The sequence below is a fragment of the Rattus norvegicus genome, chromosome 4 (assembly GCF_036323735.1).
Source record: "Rattus norvegicus strain BN/NHsdMcwi chromosome 4, GRCr8, whole genome shotgun sequence".
NCBI lineage: Eukaryota > Metazoa > Chordata > Mammalia > Rodentia > Muridae > Rattus > Rattus norvegicus.
This window is the reverse complement of record NC_086022.1, coordinates 111,920,343-111,944,484: the sequence shown is the minus strand read 5'-3', so window position 1 is coordinate 111,944,484 and position 24,142 is coordinate 111,920,343. Positions and strand designations below refer to the sequence as shown.

Sequence of the window (24,142 nt, the reverse complement as noted above, 5' to 3'; positions counted from 1 at the left end):
AATATTTAGAAAACCTTAAGCAGTGGGTACTCTTAGCACTTTCTCCTGAGACTAGTATCTGAGAAGTATGGATGCAAGGTCCAAATCCTGTCTGTTGTTTCTCAAAAAAAAAAAAATCAGTTTCTATGAGGCAATTCAGCCATTGATCTACCACATTACTTCATCAAGAAACAGAGGGAGTACTGATGCCACACCCTGGAAGAGAATTTTTCAATTTAGTGTTTCCCTCTTAAATTGTGTCTAGTTCCATATAAACACTTTGGAAGAAGGATTTTCAGTTTCAAACCTATATACATGGTGGTATTTCTAGATGTTTTCTGGCAGAGATAATCTTGTGATGGAATATAACTGGCTGCTCTAGTTTAACAAAATAGAAAGAATATATTTTGCAGGTACAGCTAATTGGAATGATGATGTTTGAGGGATGATGTACAGCTCTCTGTATGAGAGACTGCTTTCCAATCAAACCATACTATGAAGGGACAGGAGCTTCCATAATTCTCAGGGGCCCTGCATCTTCAGAGGTGACAAGTGTCCACTGCTGTGATCTTTATCCAGCTCTAGGCTATCAACACTTGTTACCAGAAAGTTATATGCATGAGGGACATGGACAAGGATAGCAGAAAGTCTTTGTACAAAAAACCTATAAAGTCTATAGGAACTGTAGCGATAAAGCCTCAGTGTTGACGAAAAGATCTGTGCTTGGACCCTGGCAGTAGAAATAAGACCTAGCCAGGCAGCTGACTATTGGTGAACCTCCATTAACTGATTTCCAACAGCTGTGAGCACCAAGGGAGGACAACACAAAGAGGCTAGTGAGGGGCTTGACATGTAAGTTCTGCACTATCCCATCAGCCTTTCTTTTGTGTAACTACATGGTTTCTATATTGGGTTTATTTAGGAGAGACTGGCTGGACTTTTCTTTTTTTCTTATTTTTTTTTCCAAAAAAAAAAAAATCAAGCCCACACAGGACAGAAGTTTGTCACCATTAGTCTCTGACCGCACTTTCAAGTGATGAACATTGTTTATCAGCAGTGGCCATCTCAGTGCAGTAAGTCACCAATGAAGGTATTTTGAAGCCACCAGCTCTCTTGCTTTGCTAATAGCCAGCTAAGTATCTGAAGTGAACAGAGACCTTCACAAAAAGGAGTAACTGTTTCTCTGGGAAATAGTTTTCTCAGGTCATTTCGTGTCACTATTATTTCAGTGGAGATCAGGGTGAAGAGTAAGTAATCTTTGTATGTCCTCCCAGTTTTACTTATATACCTCTTATTTTTTTTTCTTTTTTATTAACTTGGGTATTTCTTATTTACATTTCAATTGTTATTCCTTTTCCCGGTTTCCAGGCCAACATCCTCCTAACCCTCCCCCTCCCCTTCTCTACGGGTGTTCCCCTCCCCATCCTCCCCCCATTACCGCCCTCCCCCAACAATCAGGTTCACTTGGGGTTCAGTCTTGGCAGGACCAAGGGCTTCCCCTTGCACTGGTGCTCTTACTAGGATATTCATTGCTATCTATGAGGTCAGAGTCCAGGGTCAGTCCATGTATAGTCTTTGGGTAGTGGCTTAGTCCCTGGAAGCTCTGGTTGCTTGGCATTGTTATTCATATGGGGTCTCAAGCCCCTTCAAGCTCTTTCAGTCCTTTCTATGATTCCTTCAACGTGAGTCCTGTTCTCAGTTCAGTGGTTTGCTGCTGGCATTCGCCTATGTATTTGCTGTATTCTGGCTGTGTCTTTCAGGAGAGATCTACATCCGGTTCCTGTCGGCCTGCACTTCTTTCCTTCATCCATCTTATCTAGTTTGGTGGCTGTATATGTGTGGGCCACATGTGGGGCAGGCTCTGAATGGGTGTTCCTTCTGCCTCTGTTCTAAACTTTGCCTCCTTATTCCCTGCCAAGGGTATTCTTGTCCCCCTTTTAAAGAAGGAGTGAAGCATTCGCATTTTGGTCATCCTTCTTGAGTTTCATGTGTTCTGTGCATCTAGGGTAATTTGAGCATTTGGGCTAATAGCCACTTATCAATGAGTGCATACCATGTGTGTGTTTTTCTGTGATTGGGTTACCTCACTCAGCATGATATTTTCCAGTTCCCTCCATTTGCCTATGAATTTCATAAAGTCATTGTTTTTGATAGCTGAGTAATATTCCATTGTGTAGATGTACCACATTTTCTGTATCCATTCCTCTGTTGAAGGGCATCTGGATTCTTTCCAGCTTACATACCTCTTATTAGAGAATGCATTTTGCATTATTCATTTACAAATTACAAAAGCGAGTAAAATGCCTTCTTTAGTTTTACTTTCGTTGGGTCTCACATTGTTCAGAAGATTAAGTATTAGTGCATTTAAAATTAAGTTTAGCAACTATGTAAGTTTATCGATAGATGGTATCATGAAATTTTAGGGTAGTGTTCTCCTGAACCTTAAATCCATTTCTCCACTGAGCAATGAGTTTATATTGTAAAACTCCTAGTTATTTATGCAGTTCATGTAAAGACCCTGTCCGTCTAACACTGCTTTAAATAAAATGTAGAGGTCTGAGAGTTTACTCAGCAATTAAGAGCATGTATCATATGTGAAGATTGCCTGAGTTTTGTTCCCAGCCCCCACACATAATAGCTAGTAACTTCAGCTCCAGGGCATCTGATGTCCTGTATGCCCTCTGCAGGCAGTGCATGCATGCATGTACCATACAAACACACACACACACACACACACACACACACACACACACACACACTTTCTGTTTATTCAGATTTTAAGTATAAATTGCATTATTTGAGACATAAATGAAGAAGTCCAGAGATTGTTTTCCAAAGTCGATTACTTTGTTATCTGGCATTTATAAAAATAAACACCCATTGAGTGTTGGTAATGCAATTTTCAGTTTAGCATGAACACCGTACCTTTGCCCCTGAGAATGAGAGTATGGAAGTCAGCTACCACAGCCTCATGTGGGTTCTCTCTTTAAGCTTGTACCAGTGTGTTATATTATTCTTTCTTCTCTGTGAAGTTCAATTTGCAATTTTTAGGGGAGAACCATAGTTCACTTGATTTATGTGTGTTAGATAGTATAAAATTTTCATGCCAATCTAAAAGATCTTATAATTGGACTTGGAAAATTATATATTCATGTTTTTATCATTACCTATCACCTATGACAGGCTTCAGAGTTTTTCATGCCTCCTTCCTTTATTGAAAGAATGACAGTATTTTAAAATTTCAATGTATTAGCTATATAAAATATACTTATGATTTATGAACACACATATGCTTAAAATTCATATTTTTATCACCTAAGATTCAGATATGATTCTCATGTATACATGGAATTTGGTGAAATTTTACAATGCTAGTAGTAATTTGGAAACGTGTGACTATTGAGAGAGAATAGTACAGTTTGTGTCAGGCTTGGGACTTAGGATGATGTACTAGTTAAGCATATTTGTTTTTGCAGAGGCTGTGAGAACAATTGTTAGCATTCAAGTCAGGAAGCTCATAGCTCCAGTGCCAGGAGATTTTATTATGACAGATATTCACTCAAGCTACATATATACAGGTAAATAAAAATAAAATCTAAATAAAATAATAAAAATGATCTGGCTAGAAAAAGTGGTGTGCTAGCTAATTGTATGCCAACTTGATTAAGCATTTGGGAAGAAGTACCCTTCATTGAGTAAATACTCCCATCAGATTGTCCTATGGGCAAGCCTGTCTTGCACTTTCTTGATTAGTGATTGACGTGGATAGGCATGGACTCATCCCAAAGTGGACCATTGCCACCCCTGGGCAAGGGGTCCTTGCTGTAAGAAAGCAAGCTCAACAATTCTGGAAAGCAAGCCGGTAAGCAGCACTGCTTCTTGGCTTCCGTATCTGCATCATCTCCTGCCCCTAGTTTCCTGCTCTGTTTGAATGAGTTCCTGCCCTGACTCCCTTCAGTGATGGATTTTGATGAGGAACTGTAATCGAAAATAAACTCTCTTCTTCCCAAGTTGCTTTTAATCATGCTGTTTAGCATAGCAATAGAAGCCCTAACTAAGACAAATGACAAAGAAGATCATGGAAAACCTCATTAATGTATGCTATTAATATGTGGTATAAATAACAAGTAATTAACAATTAAGGAAGATAACAATGTTATTTGCAGAAAATTAATCTTTATTAATTCTAAATTGTTATAGACAATGTATGTTTTATTTTAAAATACTGATTACTTTGGAGGTTTAAAGTAAAGTGTTTTCCTCCCCATGTAATGACCCAATTCACTTAGGTCACATGTGCAGCAGGAAGTGGCATTTAAAGGTGTCGCCTGCTCAGGAGGGCTTTTTATGTGTTTATGGCAATTTTGCTTCATGCCATCACTCAAAGCTGGATACGTTTGCTGTTTTAAAGGACGGTTTCTATGTTTCAGACGGTGATTATGTCCTTTTCTACTAATAATATTTTCTTTTAGATATTTGTTTTTCCATTTAGTTAAATGTAAACACGTGTGTCTATATGCACACGAGCTATCTCCAGACTCCTAATATGTTTACGTGATAAATTTCCACATATTCAGTTGTTTGGATGGTTCAACTCAACTGTCGACTTAACTGCATTTGGAATCACTTAGAAAATACACCTCTGGACATTTCAGTTAGGGTTTTTTTTCCAAAGAGTTTTAACTGAGGAAGAAAGACCAAGCCTAAATGTGGGTAGCACTTAGAGTCTCAAATTGAGTAAGAAGAGAAAAAGGAGGAAGGGAGCAGAGTCCAGCATCCTTTTTCTGCTTCCAGACCACAGATGCAAGTGATTATCTTGGTGGTTTGACTAGAAATGGTCCCCACGGACTCAGGTGTTCGAATGTTAGGCCAATAGGGAATTGATGCTATTAGGAGGTACAACCTTGTTGGAATAGGTGTGGCATTGTTGGAGGAAGTGTGCCACTGTGAGAGCAGGCTTTGACTTCTCACATCTTCAAGCTCCTCCCACTTGGCTTCCAGTCTCCTTTGGCAGCCTACAATTCAAGATGTAAAGCCTCCAGCTCCTTTTCCAGCGCCTTGTCTGCCTGCATGCTGTGCTGCTCCCACCAGGAGGACAATGGACTAAACCTCTGAAACTGTAAGCCAGCCTCAGTTAAGTGTTTTCCTGTAGGAAAGTTGCTGAGGTCTTCACAGCAATAAAACCAGAACTAAGACAGCAAACTCAAGTTCCTGGCTGTGCCCCAGGAGTCCAGATTAAACTTTCCTTAAGTTCAGGTGTTTTGTGACAGCAACGAGGAAAGTTAACTAGTGGAATAAATGTTAAATGAAGAATATTTGAAAGACTACACAGTACATCCGTGTCACCGCCTTCAGTGACGGGTCACCTTCCCTTCCTGGTGTGCCATGTGGAATGTCTTGTGTGGAACAGTGAGCACTGTGTCCAGCCTTTGAATAACAGCTAATAACTGCTAACCATAGGCTGTTCCAGAGTTGTGCAGTAACTTTTTACTAGCTCCAGGATGGAAGTGAATAACTGATTAATTATTTTGTGCTTCTGTCTCCTGTTTAGATTTCCTTTTTTCTCTTTTCTCATTAACATGCATAATTTCAGTATCTTATTTCAAAACATCATTGCTAGTTTTGTAAGATTCAACAATATCTTTTCCAGTGGATAGCCTGCCATTGTATACTTTAAATTATTTTGACATTCCTATTTACAAGATATTTCACTATTTTTTCTTTATTTATTTGTATTCTGGTATAGGAATATTAATTACTCTGAAGTTTTCATGTGTTTTACATTTAAGTTTATGATTTGTCTCAATTTCTTATTTAGATGAAGTAGAAACATAATTATTTTAAATATAACAAATTTGCGAATAGCACTTATATTCTCTTATATTCTCTCTTTTTCTCCCAGGCCATGTGCCCTCTCTCTTTTGGCTCCCACAGGCTGTACATGGAGTACAATCTTGATCCTGGTCTCTGGGCTGGATTGCTATGGTCTGGCAGGTGACTGTTGAGTCTGCACATTGTGTCTTGATTGCTATAGTTTTACATTTCCTGTCCACATTTTTCTTCTTCAGTATCTATTCTGCCTTATCCTAACTAGCTGTCTGTTTCCTTCTGTTCGTTCACTTTGTATCTAAGTGTTTGTCATGTAAAAAAGGTGAATCTCAACATCTCCAGAAGCATTCTGTCAGGCTCTGCCTCTTAACTATTGCTGCTGCCACTGGCAGTGTATGTGGAAATCCTATCAGAGTTGACATTACTGCGCATACTACACACTGTATTTTTGCCCCCCTCCTCTGCTTTTGAATTTTTTTTTTTGTTTCCTCTGGATTTTATGTCACAATCTGGCAATAAACCAGGTTCCATTTCATATGCAGTAACACTGGTGTGTCTTGAGACCTTGGAACTGGGAGTGCAGCTCACTATCAGAATGCATGCTTAAGGTGAACAGATCTTGGTTCAATTCTTGTCAGTTGCCATTTACTTTCCTGGATCATTGTCTTGGCTACCAGATTCCTCATTGTTTTCTAACATCGCATCAAAAATTGAATGCTTCCTTTAAAAGAGCTTGTAAGGTGCATTGAATAACTGACATCCATCAATGGGATAGATTAATTATTCCTCCTTCTGTCCCTTTGCCATTTGGATTAAGTATCGGTAGTGCTTCTGTAACAGAAGTCCATCTGTGGCAAGAACACTTAGGCTGAGTGGTTGGCTCTTCAGAGCTAAGAAAGGCCACTGATAGTAGAAACTCAAGTACAGAAGCTGCTGGTGTGATGGTCCCGGACTTTATCAGTGCCTCAGGAAAGGTGAGAGGAGTCTCAGCTGGCCAGGTAGTCAAGAGGTACCCATCATGACTACCTCCATCTTGACACCAAAGGTGGGAGACTTTGAGAAAGAGCCCCAGGGTCTTGTCACCTTCTAATTTCTCATGAAGTATCTTTCTTTTACCTGTGAGTTTGTCAAGTTCCAATTTCAGTAACTGCAGCATGAATCCCAATAATTGTTAAAAAAATACATTTTAAAAAAATTAAGAAAGTAAAGAAATAAACACACAGCACTGCATTGAACATAGTTTGGCCTGGCTCCCTGTCTACCTGAAAGTGGCTTCAGTTAATAAAATAGGAAAAAAAGTGAAATTTTAGGTTACTGCTCACCCAGAGAGGACAATATAGGACCAAACACCTTGTTTAATTGTTAGATATTCTTCTTTTCTTAGAAGAATACATTTTAAAACCTATTTTTGGGGGGGAAATATGCTAGGGAGATTTGGACATTGGCAACAGTAAAATATCTTCAAAACAGACTTCAAGAAAAATTTTAGAAGGCTATTGATTTTAGATAAATTTCATTGGTTTATATCACTATTTTCTATGTATGGGTATGTGAATGTATGTGTGTTTATTTTGAAATTCTTCTTAAAATATTTATTTTTATTTGTGTGTGTGCACACATGTGCCCTTGCACGTGCTTACACATGTGGTTACTGTAGGTATCTGTAGAAGCCAGAAGGGGAATCAGATCTGATTTATTGGACCTGGAACAGGTGAGCTGTGAGTTTTGAAAATTGAACTCCTGTCATCTTCAATACCAGCAAATGCTCTTAAGCACTGAACCATCACACCAGTTCCCGAAATTCTCAGTGAATGAACCTGAGTCAAGAATGTCAGAAAACTCAAAAGTAGAAGGCAGGGGAAAGCAGGGTCTAGTATTTCTGCCAACAATCAAACTGTATTTCTTCTTAAATCAGTATCATCAAAAGAACAGTGACTATAACGTATATATTTCTCATTTTTTAGTTTAGATCTTGGTTTGTTGTTCTGTTAAATGATATATCATGTCACGAACAATATGGTCTTCAAAGATGCATGCAGTCTTTTCCTCAGAACCCATGGATATTTTAATTCCTATAGCAAAAGTAAATCCTGTGGGCAGGGAGACTCTTCTGAATTCCCAAGCCTATTTTCAGCAATCCTTCTAAGCACAGGTGTTTTCTAGTCACTGTCTGAAGGAGACAGTAGGGCACAAGAGTGACTAGCAAGACGTGATGGGAAAAGTGCTGTACCTGCAGCACCTGCCTTGTTGAGTGGTGAAGAAACTGTGAGGCAGGGCATGCAGGTTCCTAACAGTCTGGGGTGGTCCTCAGCCAATCAAGGTGTGCAGATAGTCCTATGACCCGATCTGAATTCAGCCAGCAAACCCAGAAAGAAAGGATTAGGCCTTTCCATTGTTGTGTCCAAAAGGAAAGACAAGTCCAAGGGTTCTTTGATTTGGGCTTGGACACTAGATTCATGTCAGATCCCCAAACTGTGAGAGAGTAGGTGTTTGTGGGTCAGTTCAGAAAGTTCATAGTGATTGTTACAGCTGTGATAGAAAACAAATACCTGTATAATTATTTCTACTTTTAAATTGTCAAGGATAACAGAAGAGAAATATAATTATGAGAGTCTAATTGAACCATTTTTAACATGAAAAAGAACAAAGACTTACCTAACCTCTGTAATTTGAACTCAGTGATTTTATTTTCTCTAATGCTGTTTCCTGGTGAATGGACAAATTGCTGTGGGTCTCCATGTGACGATGACAAATAGAACACTGAATTAAAATTCACTTAGAGCTTTGAGTCCAATGGGAAGTGGCTTTGATTATGCTTTCATGTTTACTTGTCCTTAAAGAAGGAATGACATTTAACGTATTGTTGGAGTCTTTCTTGGTTCCTGTTTGTTGTTCGTTTTGTGTATTGAGCCAGGTCCTTGCATTTAGCAGTCTTTGGTCTTTCTGTGTCACGCTCCCCAACAGTGTAGTTCTACCACAGGCACATTTGATCAGTGTCTTGATAGTCCCTGTAAAAGCAATTACCTGTTAGAACCCCTCACATTTGCCAAGATGAATATATTCCAACTCAATGGTCATGGAAATCATATCTTGCGACATCTAGGAATTTATCTGTTTTTTTTCCACAAATATAAAAATTTTAAAGTTCACGTTTTTTCCTTCTTCTTCACCTAAAATCAGCTAATCATTTCTATACACAACATCTTTAAACAGAAAAATGTATTTTATTTTCATTTGTGCATGTATACACGCATGTGTACACTTGAGGTTCATGTGACCTTGAAGGCTATGGAACTAGACATTGTGAGCTGCAAGACATGGATTTGGGGAACAGAACTTCTGTCTTCTGAAAGAAGAGTTAGGTCTCTTAACTTCTGAGCCATATCTCCGGGGCTTGTCTCCCCACCTACCAAAAAATTAAGTAAAAATACAGAAAAAGAAGAGAAGGCACATCAGGCTTAATGTGCCTGCACTGGTCAGGGAAGTAGCAGAGCTCTGTGTTATCAGTAATATAAAGAGAAGGCTGAGGCAGGGCAGAGTGCTGGGTGTGCACATCAAAGCACAAGGAAACAGTCGTGCCCTACGTGTTTATCATGGTGATCTGATTTCCTTTCCAAGCAAAAGTGTCATGCAGTATTGCCCTCTAAGTAGATTCATTTTATTATTTTCTATATCATATTACATTAGCTTACACCATTTGTATCTTAAAAGCTGACCTCTGCAGCTGGGTTGTAGAGGGGTGGATAGTGTGGTTTCTTTCCTTGGTGTGTAAATATTTAACCAAGAGAAGATAGATATGCAGGCAGATGATAAACAAAGCAACCAACCCAGATAGTAACTACAGCGGGTTTCTGAGTGGTTAAATAGCTGTGCTGTCTCTAGATGCTTGACTAAGGATATATTTTTAAAGCTGAGAGTCCCTCAGATTTTTTAATGTGTAATGGGAGCTACAGTTGATCATATCTTCATCAATAGAATGTGATGGGTGAGTGTTTAAAGCCTTAACTCAACCAAGGGCTTAGTAAACACTGGCTATCATTTCATATTATCAAACAAGCTAAGAAGTAGAGAGTCTTATATCACGTATTTTAATTTTTATTTAATTGCCAAATGTCCATTACACCCATGCTAGAGTTACCCAAACACTACAACATGTAAAATATCCATTTATTGTTCTGCATATAGGGAAGCAACCGAACTTACTTTTATATGCTATAAAAGGTATCTAAAATGTGGAATATAGGGACTAGATGGTTCAATAGTTAAGAGCACTTGCTGTTTTTCTAGGAAACTCGGGTTCTTTTCCCAGTGCCCAATGGTACACTAAGAAGCCTCTATAAGTCCAGTTCCAGGGGATCAATCTGCTGATGCCGGTGGTCACCTGTCATACACATGACAAATGCGTACAAACACATTTATATACATAAGATAAAATAACCTAAATATATTTGATGGGGATATGGACTTGATTAAAAATTTAAGCATATTGTTACCATCCTAAGTTAAAAACAGCCTGCATTTAACACTCCATCCAAATATAATTTTCTGTTTCATCTTAAAAGTGGATTTTTGTAGTTGAGTCAGAATTAATACTCACGCATAATCCACCTGCCCCTTCACAGGCTCTTTCGCCTCATTTTACCTTAAGTTTTATAGATATAGAATTTGTATTTACTAAAATTTACTAAGCTTTCTGAACATTTATTTAAAACTAAAGATAATTCTCTCACAATTTTCTTTTGTTTAGTAGTGTGTATTTTCCCTTTTTAAATAAAAAAACAATGTTGTTGATTACTTTTTGAAAATTTTGTGCAATATATTTACATCGTATTCCCCTTCCTCTCCTCATGTATTCCGAGCTTCCCCCTTAACTACATCTCTAACCAAATGCATGTGCACTCTCTTTCTTATAAACAAAATAAGAAAACATGGAGTCCAATTTGTGCTGGCTGACTGCTCCCAACCCAGCTCTAGCAGCTTCTCTTGTCTGTGTGGGAGAATTCCCCAGAGACTATGTCAAATAAATGGGGTAGCGAGGGAAGACATATTTTGTCTGCCCCTGAATTCATTCATCCTTGCTTTCTGAGTTTCCTAGATAAATAAGCAGGACTGGTTCTTTGTTACTTTGCTATTGCAATGTGTAAGTATAGAAACCAAGACGGGTTTAATCTCATGGCAGCGGACAAAAGGAAAGCTCCTTTGTAATTTAGTACCTTTATCAGTGGGAGCTGGGGAGGTGGCTTGGTGGGTCAAGTGGTGACTGTGCAAGCATGATGTTCTGAGTCTAGATTTCCAGTTCTGTTTCTGTCAGTTGCACATGGAATTGCAATGATGATATGTATAACACAGGAGAATCTCCCAGGCCAGTCAGTGTAGCTGAATAAGGAATCTGTGGGTTCAGTGTGAAACCTTGATTCAACAACAACAAAAAAAAAAATGGAGAGGAATTGAGAAGCCACCAAACCTCAACCTGTATCCTCCTCATGCATATGGATACATGAATGTGCACATGCATGCATGCACAAAAAGGAAACATCACGATGCTATTTTTAATTCTTTCATTTCCGATGCTGAGTGTAGTCACATTCTTGTATATCCTTGTCAAATGTGGCCTGTGCTCTTATTGACTATGTCTGCTCCAGATTGACTATGTCTGCTCCAGCCCTGTAACCCTCCTGGCAATATGGCCAGAACCCTTTATGACCTTCCCTCATGGTTGTAACTTTTCCCCTGGATCTTTGTCTCCTTATCCATTTGCCATGGTTCTGGCTTTCTTCCCTGGATGATCGTGTGGAGCATGAGCTCCCATCTCTACGTGTTTGGGTTTTGCTGAGATAGTCCGTTGAGGTCAAGACCACCCTTGGGTGAGAGTGGGAAAGGCAAACATTCCAGTTGGATGAGCCTGAAAAAGGCTCAGAAAAAAACAAAGAGGAAGATTTTCAGTTCATCTGTGGCACAAAGTCAATGAAGAATGAAACTGCTGGTTTTAGTATGAAATGACCCCATAGGAGACCCCATAGGCTTCTCAAGTGGTTGTCTGTCCAGCCTGGGGCACTGACACACCAACTTTCTCACTTTCCATCAGCACCGGGTGCAGTTGACACTGAGAACTACACACACTGTCGTCTCCTTGGCATCTCAGAGGTGTTATATTAACATTAATAAGTGGGCACCCATGTCATAATCATTTGATTACAGCCTTTCACAAATACCATCTCCAGAAGCCTGACTTCCCTTCTCATCAGCTTCATGGTAGGTGTGAAATACACACTCTGGCTTGCTGATACCTATTTCTTTATGTATCTTCTGACAAATCCCCCACTCTGCAACTGCTTAACTCTTCTGTCCTGTTTCCATTGTTCAAGGGCTTCAATTTTCTTTTCTGTGAGGACTTTTCAGCTAGTTGGATACAATGTATGCATATAATTTAAGTTTAAAATTTATTTATAGATTATTCCTTTCTTTTTGCATGTTCTCTCAGTTAAGTTCATTGAAAAGGAAAACTTTGAAACATGAAACAGATGCAAAGTGCAGCCATTAAATTCCATTTTGCAGATAAGTAAGAGAGGGTTCCAGGAGCTAAGGATCCTTCACTAGGCAAAGGCAAACTCTTGTAAAACCACCTAGTTCCTGACCGGATTGTATCTACCCATGCTCTGCCCATACAAACCACACTCTGTCTAACTTTTTATCTTTGTAAGGGTTCTCTTTTCCAATGTCCTTGTACTCCCCTCTCCCTTTCTTCCACTTTCCTGCTTTGTTTCTGATTTCCACTGTCTACTACCCACTGGGTCACAGGCACACATAAAGCAAAGCAACTCTCGGCTACACCTCATTCCCACCTGCTACTTGTTCCTGTGGTAGTATACAAAGCTCAGAAGCCCTTCAGTGAGAGAAAGTCACTCCCCTCTGGGAACATAGCTGGGGTAGGTTTCGTGCACTGTGGTAGGTTGCATGCACACACCCATGCACATATGGACAACAGGAGTTAGACTCAGGAATCTTAATAACACAGAGGAGAACATGCAGTGGGCATGGAGTTAGCCTTGAGACTGTGAGGGGAACTTGCAAAGAGGTCCCTGCTTGATAGCTACCATCAAACTACAATGCTTAAAGGAATGCATAGAAATTTCAATGAGTAATTTAAAATTTATTACTAAGAAACAACAACAAGCCTGGGTCCCTAAGGCTGGTCTGCTGGAAAGTCCCAACAATTGATTCCAAGTTTGGTCCCTGTCATTGATTTCCCAAGGATAGCATATTAGCTCAGCCTGGCTTTCCCTTGTCACCCCAGTGTCCACTACTATTTTTCTCCCGTAGGTGCTTCGGTAGTGCTGTTGGCAGGCCCTTTACTCAGGGAATAAATTCAGCAAGTAGGAAATGATAGGTCCAGTGTTCAGCCTACTTGCACCTAAGGCCTCATTTCTTTATCTTGATTTGAAATTGTTGTGACCTTGCTTCTGAAAGTCATGACTGACATGTACCTTTCAAAGGAAAAAAAGAGACAGAGTCTCTAAAAAAGCTTCAAGTTTCCCCAGAGGCCTTCTCCCAGAAGCAATGATGGCAACATGTCCTATGTCTTTCTGTAACAGAAATACACATGAAGTAGTCAGAGTCCTGGATATTGGGATGGCTAAAAATGTATAGTGTTAATATGCCGGAGTGATTATCCTGTAGAATTGTTTCTAGAATTGTTGTGTGAGGAATTGGAAGTTATCTTATTGTTGTAAAGGCTTTAAATCAAAGATTTATTCGTTTTAAGTATGCTCGTGTGTGTGTGTGTGTGTGTGTGTGTGTGTGTGTGTGTGTATGATTGCATGTTGTGCAGAAGAAGGCATTAGATCCTGTAGACTTCATAGAAGTGAGCCATTGGATATAGCTGCTAGGAACTAAACCCTTAGATTCTGTGCTAGATTGGCCCATGTTCTTAACAGTGGAGTCTTCTCTGTACCCCTGTTTTAAGCTTTTCTGGCTTCAGTATCTCTCAGTGAGGGCCAATTGCATACTGAAATGGACGTGTTTCATTAGGACAAGGTTGCATTGTTTTGCCTGTCATCATTTATAATTTTACTTCAGCTTCAGTACATATATATATATATGTGTGTGTGTGTGTGTGTGTGTGTGTGTGTATGTGTCTGTGTCTGTGTGTGTATGTATATATGGAGTTAATAACTCATTATAGAAATTACATTGGTCTTTTTAAAGAATGAAAGCTGTTTTTCAAAAATGTGAACTTTATGATATAATCAACTTTACAGAACATATAGTTATGGAAAACAATGGAATACCCTAGGAGGAACAAGCATGAGAACCATCAATCCAGTAAATATTAGAGTCTATTGTTTAATGAGAAACTTTGAAAGTCAAAGACTTGACTTAAGGGTCCTTGGGATAGCAATGGAGTTACGATTACCATTCAACAGGCTGGAGAAAGATGGCTCAGTGGCTAACAGCTCACTGTTCTAGAGCACTTGAGTTTGGTTTCCAGAGCCAACATCGCATGGCTGGCAGTCTCCTACAACTCCAACTTGAGAGTATGTGATTCTTTTGCCTTTTGTCAATACCATCACATGTGGGATATCACTCACAGAGACATATATATGAATAAAAAATTAAAGAATAATAATTGACTGGCACTCAAAATATTGGAAAAGAAATGGTCTAAGATGAAAACTATGTCGAAGTCACAGAGCATAGCAACCAAGAGAAGAAGATGATACTGTTTAACTCCTGATTATTTCTGTAAATTAATGAAGGAATGAGAAGCAAAACAGTCATATCATGAGACATTTGGGAGATAGATAGACAGTAGGTAAATGACTCAGTGTGCTGCTTACCCCATAGTAGGTGCTCAGTTGGTGTTAGTGATTAGCATTACTAGGAATGATGGCTTAAAAATTATTGTAGTTCTATGTTCTCACCTGCACAGTTGGAATTGTTAGCTGAAAAGAAAGTCTTCCCTTTCCTAAATTTGAGGGCTCTGAACAGCAATGTATACTTCAATAGGAGAGACCATACATATTTCTTCCAAAACATGCCAACACTATGCCTCCAGCCAGCTCTCTGCAAGCCAGTTTTGAGTCTTTGCCATTGCTTGGATAGGTGACTGAAGATCCAGTGTTCTTTGTAACAAAGTATACACATTGAGTTTTTGCCCAGAAAAATCATCTATTGCTTTTCCTTTGAGAGCCTATATCCATTCATCATTGCACTATCCATTGGCTTACAAATTGAAAGTGGGTATTTTTTATTTTTTAAAAGATATATTTAATTTTATTTTATGTGTGTGGATGTTTTGCCTGCATGTATGTATGTTTGTACACAAAACAATGTCTACTAGGTATAGTGCTCAAGGTGTCCAGAAGAGGGGGTTAGGCTTTCTGGTTCTGGAGTTATGGTACTTAAGCCTCCACTTGCATGCTAGAAACTGAAGAACCCTGTTCCTCTGGAAAAGTAACCAGAGCTCTAATCAATTGAAATAACTTTCCAGGCCCTTTTTTCCCTAAACTTAATCTTTATATACTTAATAAAATTACCAGGCTAGTCTATATTAGTTCTTTTTTTCATATTTCCTTACTGAACTTTCTTAACTCCTATCACCTTGTGGAATATGAGAAACATATCATTGGGAAGAACTCTGTTACTTTAAGTATTTCCTTAGTCTAATAAAAAATTAGAAGTGAATACAATACCATAAAGAAAGATATAGACTCTATAGTAAAAAGCACCTTTGCTAATTAAGATGAAAGTGATGTTTAGTCTGAGTCAGAATTGTTTTCATACAGTGTTTTGTAGATTGCTTTTCTTGGGGTACCAGTTGATCTCTGCAAGTTAAGAAAATTATGAAAACTTGGTCAATGGCTACTGCAATCATTAGTCACAGTCACTGAGCTTCAGGGGTCTGTTACTTTCTCCCTAGGAATCTGAGGACTTAAGCTGGCAAGCACAAAAGTATCTTCTAACTTAGAAAGAAGAGAACGTTTAGAACTTGTAAAACTGAGGCTATGACTCAATGGGTAAAGTGCCTGCTCTTCAAGCAGGGGAGTTTGAGTTAGAGTCACTGGCTCCTATATAAAACCCCAGGTGAGAGCAGAGCCACTGAGAGGATTTACCTGGCTACACAGCCCAGCTGAAGGAATGAGGTATGTATCAACCAATGAGAGACTGTCTCAGAATGATCTAGAGATAAATCTAAGATAACACCTGCGAATGCATGTGTGCCTGCACCTGCACATACATGTATATTCATTCACCACACACACACACACACACACACACACACACACACACACACACACACACACACACCCATTTGCCCTACATTCTTTGAGGAATAAAACTTCTTTTAGGTATCTGCCATCAGAATAAATAATTCAGCTGTAAATGGCTTCGAGAAGTTGACTCCTTGTGTTCTTTCAAATGGTTATTATTTCGTTGTTAGCAGAGCACACACAAGAGTATTTCTTTAAAGTGTGACCCCAAGGGGTTTCTTTAAATTGTGATGAAAACAGCTTCATGTGGCACTCCTGCTGATTGGTCTTTTGAAGGTGCTGCTGACATTTCCTCCTGCAGACTGTGCTGAGGCACACATAGGCAGGCTGTGATGTTTTATGTTTTGCAACATCTCTCTATAAGGGAGTTTCAGCAAAATAAATACATATGTAAATAAAATCTTTATACTATGAGGGTTGATTACACTTCACAGAATGCAAAGATTGTTTTGTTTTAAAATCTTTCAGCTGCTCTCTTTGTGATTAAGACCAAATGGCAGTTTGGCTTGTGGGTGGTTGAGCTGCTGTTTCCTAACCCATGGGGAAGGTTCAAATATTGATGTGGAAAACTTTGCTCACCTACAGTGTGGGTGTATGATAAAATGCTATTTTTCTTCTTTCCTGGTTTGCAATTTTACATAGATACATTGTAGTCTCATTAAAAATATATGCTTTTTGTAATTAACATCTATTCTTTGCTGTTGTGACAATAGCCATTTTCTATGGCCACAAATATGTGAGGTTCAGTTTTTATATGATGTAACTGAAGCTGAATCCAACACTGTTGTCTTGTGGCATTTGTTATATTTTGCTTCTTAAACTTACCTGGGCACTGGTAAGATAAGAAATTAATACGCATAGTTTATGGTTTATAAAACTATACTATTGATAATTGTTAACATTTCAAGGGGCCCTGTAAAATGGTAATTTTGTTTCATATTCAGTCACTTAAACTGGATAAAAAGAGATATGTAAGTATGGATCATGAAAACATATTTATAAATACTGTGACAATTTTAACTACCATTGAAATGACATGCATAAACACCTCTAATGATGGAGTCTTTCTTCTGCTGGAAGATTGTCACCCCATTGGACATGCCTTATATCTTAGTTTCCATTGCCATGAAGAGACTATAACAATGGCAGCTCTTACAAAGCAAACTATTTTATTGGCGGTGACTTACAATTCAGAGATTCAGTTCATTATCATTATGAAGGGAAGCATGGTGATGCACAGGCAGACATGGTGATGGAAAAGGAGCTGAGAGTTCTGCATCTGGATGTGCAGGCACCAGAAAGAGACCGTGAGCAACTGGCCTGGATTGAGCATCAAAATCTGCCCACAGTGACAAACTTCCTTCAAAAAACATCACACCTACCCCAGCAAAGCCATACTTTCTAATAGTGCCACTCCCTGTGAGCCTATGGGAACCGTTTTCTTTCAAACCACTACAGCTGGCATTAGAATCATAGATTTATAAAGAAAGATTCCCCTTGCAAGTGATGGAAACAGAGAGGGGATCCAGATTTACTTTTAGTAAAATAAACTTATTGTATGTATTTATATAGGGGTGATAATCTTTTGTTGTTTAGTGTGTGTGTGCTTGTGTGTGTGTGTGTGTGTGCTTGTGTGTGTGTGTGTGTGTGCTTGTGTGTGTGTGTGTGTGTGTGTCTATCTGTCTGTACCGTGTGCATCTGTATAGGCATGCACATGCCACAGTGTGCCATGGAGATCAGCGACAGTTTGCACACAACTTCCCTTTGTGAGTTCTGGTGCTAGAACTCAGGTTGTCAGGCTCTGAGCCATCTCACTTGCTCACAATCATGAAGTAGTGTTCTTTCTTGCCTTTTTGGAAATTATAAACAGATGAACTATTCCCTGTACTCTTGCCAGATCAACAGCTGATGATGTGGGAAATTTTCTCTTTTTACATCATTTAGTGAGCATATTCTGGGACTAGAGCAGTATCATTTTAAACTTGTTCTGATTTTTCTAAGTTTAACATAATATTAACATACACATACATATCCACACATGTATACACACATACATACGTATACGCACATATACATATGTACACTCAGATGCATACACACTGACATACATATGTACATACATACTTATTTATACATACACACATATACACACTTGTATACACACACTTAAACACACAGAAACATACACATACATACATCGATGTGCACATACACATATACATTCAGACTCATACACACATAGATAAACACACAGATGTTTAAGACCACTTATTTCCTGTGTGCGTGTGTGTGTGTGAACATGTATGTGTATAAACACGTGCATGTTTTTGTGTCTGTGTCAGTAAGAGAGTATGGTTGTGTGCATTACTTGGGCTTCTCTCCCACAAGACTCACCGCTCAGCTATTAATTCCTTCCCCTCCCATCCTACCTAGTTCCTGTTGGACATTCTCTTTCCAAAACTGTGACTAAAATGCAGCATGTCCCTCCTACCTTTGTGCCATCAAAGCTCAGAACCAGTGCATGTAGCCACTTCTCCCTTCTGAAGAACTACTACTGGTGTCACTCAGTGGACATCACTGCACAGTCATGACTATCGGCTGCATTTGTGCCCAGGACCACCCTTCCTTCCTTCCTTCCTTCCTTCCTTCCTTCCTTCCTTCCTTCCTTCCTTCCTTCCTTCCTTCCTTCTTCCTTTCTTCCTTTCTTTCTTCCTTCCTTCCTTCCTTCCTTCCTTCCTTCCTTCCTTCCTCTCTCTCTCTCTCTCTCTCTCTCTCTCTCTCTCTCTCTCTCTCTCTCTCTCTCTTTCTCTCTCTCTCTTTCTTTTTTGCTTTGTGGGCTTGCCTGCTTATTTTTGTTTTTGTGTAGATCTTTCTGTCCTGGAACTTGCTGTGTAGACCACTCTGGCCTGGAATTCAGAGATCCCTCTGCCTCCTGAGTGCTAGAATTATAGGCATGAAGCACCAGCATTTCCAGTTGTTTCTTGTGACACTCTTCTAGCCCCCACTATGATCAGTAATTAAGTTTTGTATCCAATACTAATTCACTTATTCTTCACAATGGCTCAGATAGGTATTATCATCTTTTCCATAACAAATATCAAAGACAAAGAAGGTAAACTCCTTTTGCAGTCCAAAGCACAGGTTGCAAATCCCAGGTCTGAGGTCAGGGTAGGTGATAACCCCAGCTCTTACATTTGATTTTTTCCTACTTGAAGCATGAGGCTGGCAAGTGGGAGTCGTGTGCATCACTACAGAGATTCGGAGTTCTGATGTGTATGATATGCCTTCCTATGTCTGACTCTCCTACCCCTTTTCATTTTACCCCAGCCTGTCTCTCTCTGTAACCCTTCTCCACAGACTTTACCCCATCTCTAAACATACAATTCCACCCAGTTTCTACTTTTATCCAAAATCTTGCTCTCCTTGTGTTTTTTGGGTAATTTAACCTGTTTTCCTTCCTTAGCTGCTGTGTTTACTGGGTGTGGTAATCAAGCATAGATCTCTATTTTGAGTTCAAAGCTCTCTCTTGAGCATTCAGACCTCTTTGCAGCTATTCCCTAGATGTGAACACCCGTGGGCTTCCCAAATTTAGTTCAGCTAAAATTATACTGATTTTGTCTCTGATTGTCATATCATCTTATACTTCAATTTTAGTGGATGCCTGTACTGTTAGCCTTATGAGCCTGGGCCTGAAATGAGGTGGTCTAAGCTCTTTTTTCATATTATTTTACGTTATATTATATATTATTTTATTTTACATTGTATAAGCTGTTGTTGATCTCATTGTATTTAAATTTGTTCCTCACACCTCTCCTTAGTCTACACACACACACACACACACACACACACACACATATATGTGTGTGTGTGTGTGCATGAATTGCTTGGCACGTGCCACATGTGCACAGAAAACTAAAGAGGCCAGAAATGGACATCGACTTCCCTCAAAATGGAATTACAGGTAGCTGCATGCCGCCATGTAGTTGCGGGGATCAGGAGCCTGGTCCTCCGCAGGACCAGCACAGTCTCTTAACTAATGCTATCCCCCTCTTTATTGGTCTTAAATATCACCTACTGTCTTAGCATAGACTTTTTTCACTTCCTGAACTCTTTTAAGATTCCTTGACTGGTTTTTCTCCCTTATGTTACTTAAATTCAGTCTACCTTGTAGACAGTTCTTGGCTTACCTTAAATTGAATTTTAAAAGTCAACTTTGTTAACCTGTGTGTGTGTGTGTGTGTGTGTGTGTTTCTTTGTGTGTGTGTACCTATGTGCATACAGTTCTGTAAAGAAGGCAGAAGAGGGTGCTTAGAGCCAAAGTTAAACAGACTGTTATGATCTGTAAGATGTATAGTGTGCTTACTGGAGACTAATCTCTATTCCTCTGGAAGAGCATCAAATATTCTTAACCACTCAGCAATCTCTTGTCAGAGATTGATTCAACTTGGCTTTGCACTTTTAACTTTTACCTACTTTTGCCTTGTCATGTGATACAGTCTTCTCATGCAATGCTGGTCTGCGGCACCAATTTCTGGTCTCCATGCAATTATGGTATTTGAGACCAGCCTGTATTTTATGTTGTGTTATGTTGCTAAGTTCTGGTGTTGGGAAGTTAAGGGGTGTTTTATTAATGGATTACATCAGATGTAACTTCATCCTGAGGAAAAGAGTAGCTACATCGTTGAAATTATGCTACTAGACTATTAATTTGATTACAAATTGCTTTGCTTGAACGTCTTCACTCTGCTCCGCCTGGATCTTATAATATATGCTATTCCTCATCACCCAGTATCAATCTCCTTTCACATCGTCAACTCTCACTAAGACCTCTCTTAGCCTAAGACCACAGGTCCCCTATTCACTGTGATGGATTTCTCTGTAATGCCTGATGCCCCCTTCCCTCATCCCATGCCAAATTTTACTCCTCCTTCTAGACCTAGTTGGGCTGCTCTTAGTTTGAGGAAACCTGTGATTACTATTCTTCATTTATTCTCAGTTTTCTTTTTGTTGTTGGTGGGAGTAACAATAGAAAACTGTAAGTCTCTGAATCATCCAGAAGCTGTGTATAGTTCTATATCCAGTACCTACAGGTCAACTGTGAAACGTAAGTATTCAGTGAAAGTTTGTATGAATTTTAGAGCCAAGTGCTTCCAGATTCTGAAGGTGAGAGTTTGCCATTGAGCTCAAAGTAAAGGCTAAAGAATACTGCTATAAAGGAAGAAAGACTTTGGCCAAATGATGTGCTGTACAAGGTTGGTGTGGAAAAGGAAGAAAGAAAGTGGAGGCTGATACTTTGTATAGAAGCACACTGGAAGGTTGCTATGGAAAAGATAGAAGAGGGTATCATCAAGCTTTCTTGACTGGTGCACCTGAAATACGATGCTGGAGCAACAGAAATAATAGGGGTACACCAATAAAGTCCTGAGCAGCAGCAGTTACCCTAAGAAACAGTGAGAAGAATACCAGAGGAAATTGCTTGTGAGGCATTTGTACTTTCCTGCTACATAGTGATGAATCAAAGCTTCCATTTCTCTCTAAAGCTCCCATGCAAAGAGCACCGAGCTCAACATGAATCCTCTGAAATGTGCTCTTGTATGGAAACACTGATGACAACAGCTGACTTGCTGCTCATAGGGTCCTACTCGTCCCTAGGCCTTGTTCTTCAGAAACTGAATGTTAAAGAGTTGACTGAGACCCTATTAAAAAATGGGGTTCAGAGCTAAACAAAGAATTCACAGCTGAGGAATGCCGAATGGCTGAGAAACACCTAAAGAAATGTTCAACATCTTTAGTCATAAGGGAAATGCAAATCAAAACAACCCTGAGATTTCACCTCACACCAGTGAGAATGGCTAAGATCAAAAACTCAGGTGACAGCAGATGCTGGCGAGGATGCGGAGAAAGAGGAACACTCCTCCATTGTTGGTGGGATTGCAGACTGGTACAACCATTCTGGAGATCAGTCTGGCGGGTCCTCAGAAAATTGGACATTGAACTGCTTGAGGATCCAGCTATACCTCTCTTGGGCATATACCCAAAAGATGCCCCAACATATAAAAAAGACACGTGCTCCACTATGTTCATCGCAGCCTTATTTATAATAGCCAGAAGCTGGAAAGAACCCAGATGCCCTTCAACAGAGGAATGGATACAGAAAATGTGGTACATCTACACAATGGAATATTACTCAGCTATCAAAAACAACGAGTTTATGAAATTCGTAGGCAAATGGTTGGAACTGGAAAATATCATCCTGAGTGAGCTAACCCAATCACAGAAAGACATACATGGTATGCACTCATTGATAAGTGGCTATTAGCCCAAATGCTTGAATTACCCTAGATCCCTAGAACAAACGAAACTCAAGACGGATGACCAAACTGAGAATGCTTCACTCCTTCTTTAAATGAGGAAAAAGAATACCCTTGGCAGGGAAGGGAGAGGCAAAGATTAAAACAGAGACTGAAGGAACACCCATTCAGAGCCTGCCCCACATGTGGCCCATACATATACAGCCACCCAATTAGACAAGATGGATGAAGCAAAGAAGTGCAGACCGACAGGAGCCGGATGTAGATCGCTCCTGAGAGACACAGCCAGAATACAGCAAATACAGAGGCGAATGCCAGCAGCAAACCACTGAACTGAGAATAGGTCCCCCGTTGAAGGAATCAGAGAAAGAACTGGAAGAGCTTGAAGGGGCTCGAGACCCCAAAAGTACAACAATGTCAAGCAACCATAGCTTCCAGGGACTAAGCCACTACCTAAAGACTATACATGGACTGACCCTGGACTCTGACCCCATAGGTAGCAATGAATATCCTAGTAAGAGCACCAGTGGAAGGGGAAGCCCTGGGTCCTGCTAAGACTGAATCCCCAGTGAACTAGACTATGGGGGGAGGGCGGCAATGGGGGGAGGGTTGGGAGGGGAACACCCATAAGGAAGGGGAGGGGGGAGGGGGATGTTTGCCCAGAAACCGGGAAAGGGAATAACACTTGAAATGTATATAAGGAATACTCAAGTTAATAAAAAAAAAAAAGAGTTGACTGAGGGAAAATGGTCTAGGTGGAAACTGAGGAAATTCATGTTTAGGAAGGGCAATATGGTCCACAGCTCTTACCGTTGCTCCCCGGAGGTTGATCATCCTTGCTTTCCACAGGACTGCAGAGACTATTGTCCTAGGTTGGGCTCTGATGTACTAGTTAGGATGTACATGTCCAATGTTGTAAGATGAATTATCTTTCTGTGCTGTGTATTCTGCCATCTTCTCTCAGTGTCCCCCAAATTCCCATTCTCTCTTTCTTGTAAAGACCAAACTGTTTAACAGTTGTTAACTTTTTCAAACTAACCTCTTCATAGGATGCATCCGAGTTTTTTTTTCAGGTCTTTTCTTGGTTCGATAGCTGATTCATATTTAATGCTGAATATTATTCCGTTGTCTGGATATACATAATTTTTGATTCACTCATAAAATGATGGAGATTTTGGTGACATTCAGATTTATAAAGTTACAAGCCTATTAGAAATAATGTGCATTGAGGATTTTTTTCATACAGATTAAATTCTTTTAAGTAAGCACTAGGAATTGATCAGCACATGTCTATTTCCTCATCTGCCTTCACTTTTCACACGGCAGAAGTTTGTTGTTTACTCTGGGTTCTTGATTTGTTTTTTGTGACATGTGTCTGGTTTTATCTAAAAATCCATTGTTGTGTCCAAACTTATCCATATTCCTTCCTATGTTACCCTCTTGAAAGCTTATAATCTTACATATTATATTTAAGTCTGTAGTGTAAGACCTAGCACACTGATTTTAGTCAAATTTTGAAGATGTAAATTCTGTATTTTGATTTTTTTAGCATATGGCTAAATGCTTAGTGCCATTTGTCAAAAAGACAAACTTTACTCATCTTTGTGCCCTTGTCAGTGATTATTATATCTAGATTGGATTTGGACTCTCTGTTCTCTATATTTATTTATGCTTTTGTTGTTTGACTAATATGCCGATTTTATGGCCATAGCTTTTCAGTAACTCTTGAAGTCAGAGACTATCAGTATTTCT

At 39.5% G+C, this 24,142-nt stretch overlaps 1 protein-coding gene across 5 annotated transcripts in view; it reads left to right on the top strand.

Moving 5' to 3' along the window:
* Ctnna2 (catenin alpha 2) overlaps positions 1-24,142 on the top strand; it is a 1,149,087-nt gene that overhangs the window by 56,867 nt on the left and 1,068,078 nt on the right. For 2 of the 5 annotated variants that reach the window (NM_001415842.1, NM_001415843.1), the window contains exon 2: positions 3,456-3,557. The exons of 2 other annotated variants lie outside the window; for them this stretch is intronic. The gene's annotated coding sequence lies outside the window, so the exon portion shown is untranslated. Of the gene's footprint in view, positions 1-3,455; positions 3,558-5,881; positions 5,974-24,142 lie in introns of all 5 variants that reach the window. One more of the 5 variants, XM_017592545.3, reaches the window with a different exon arrangement.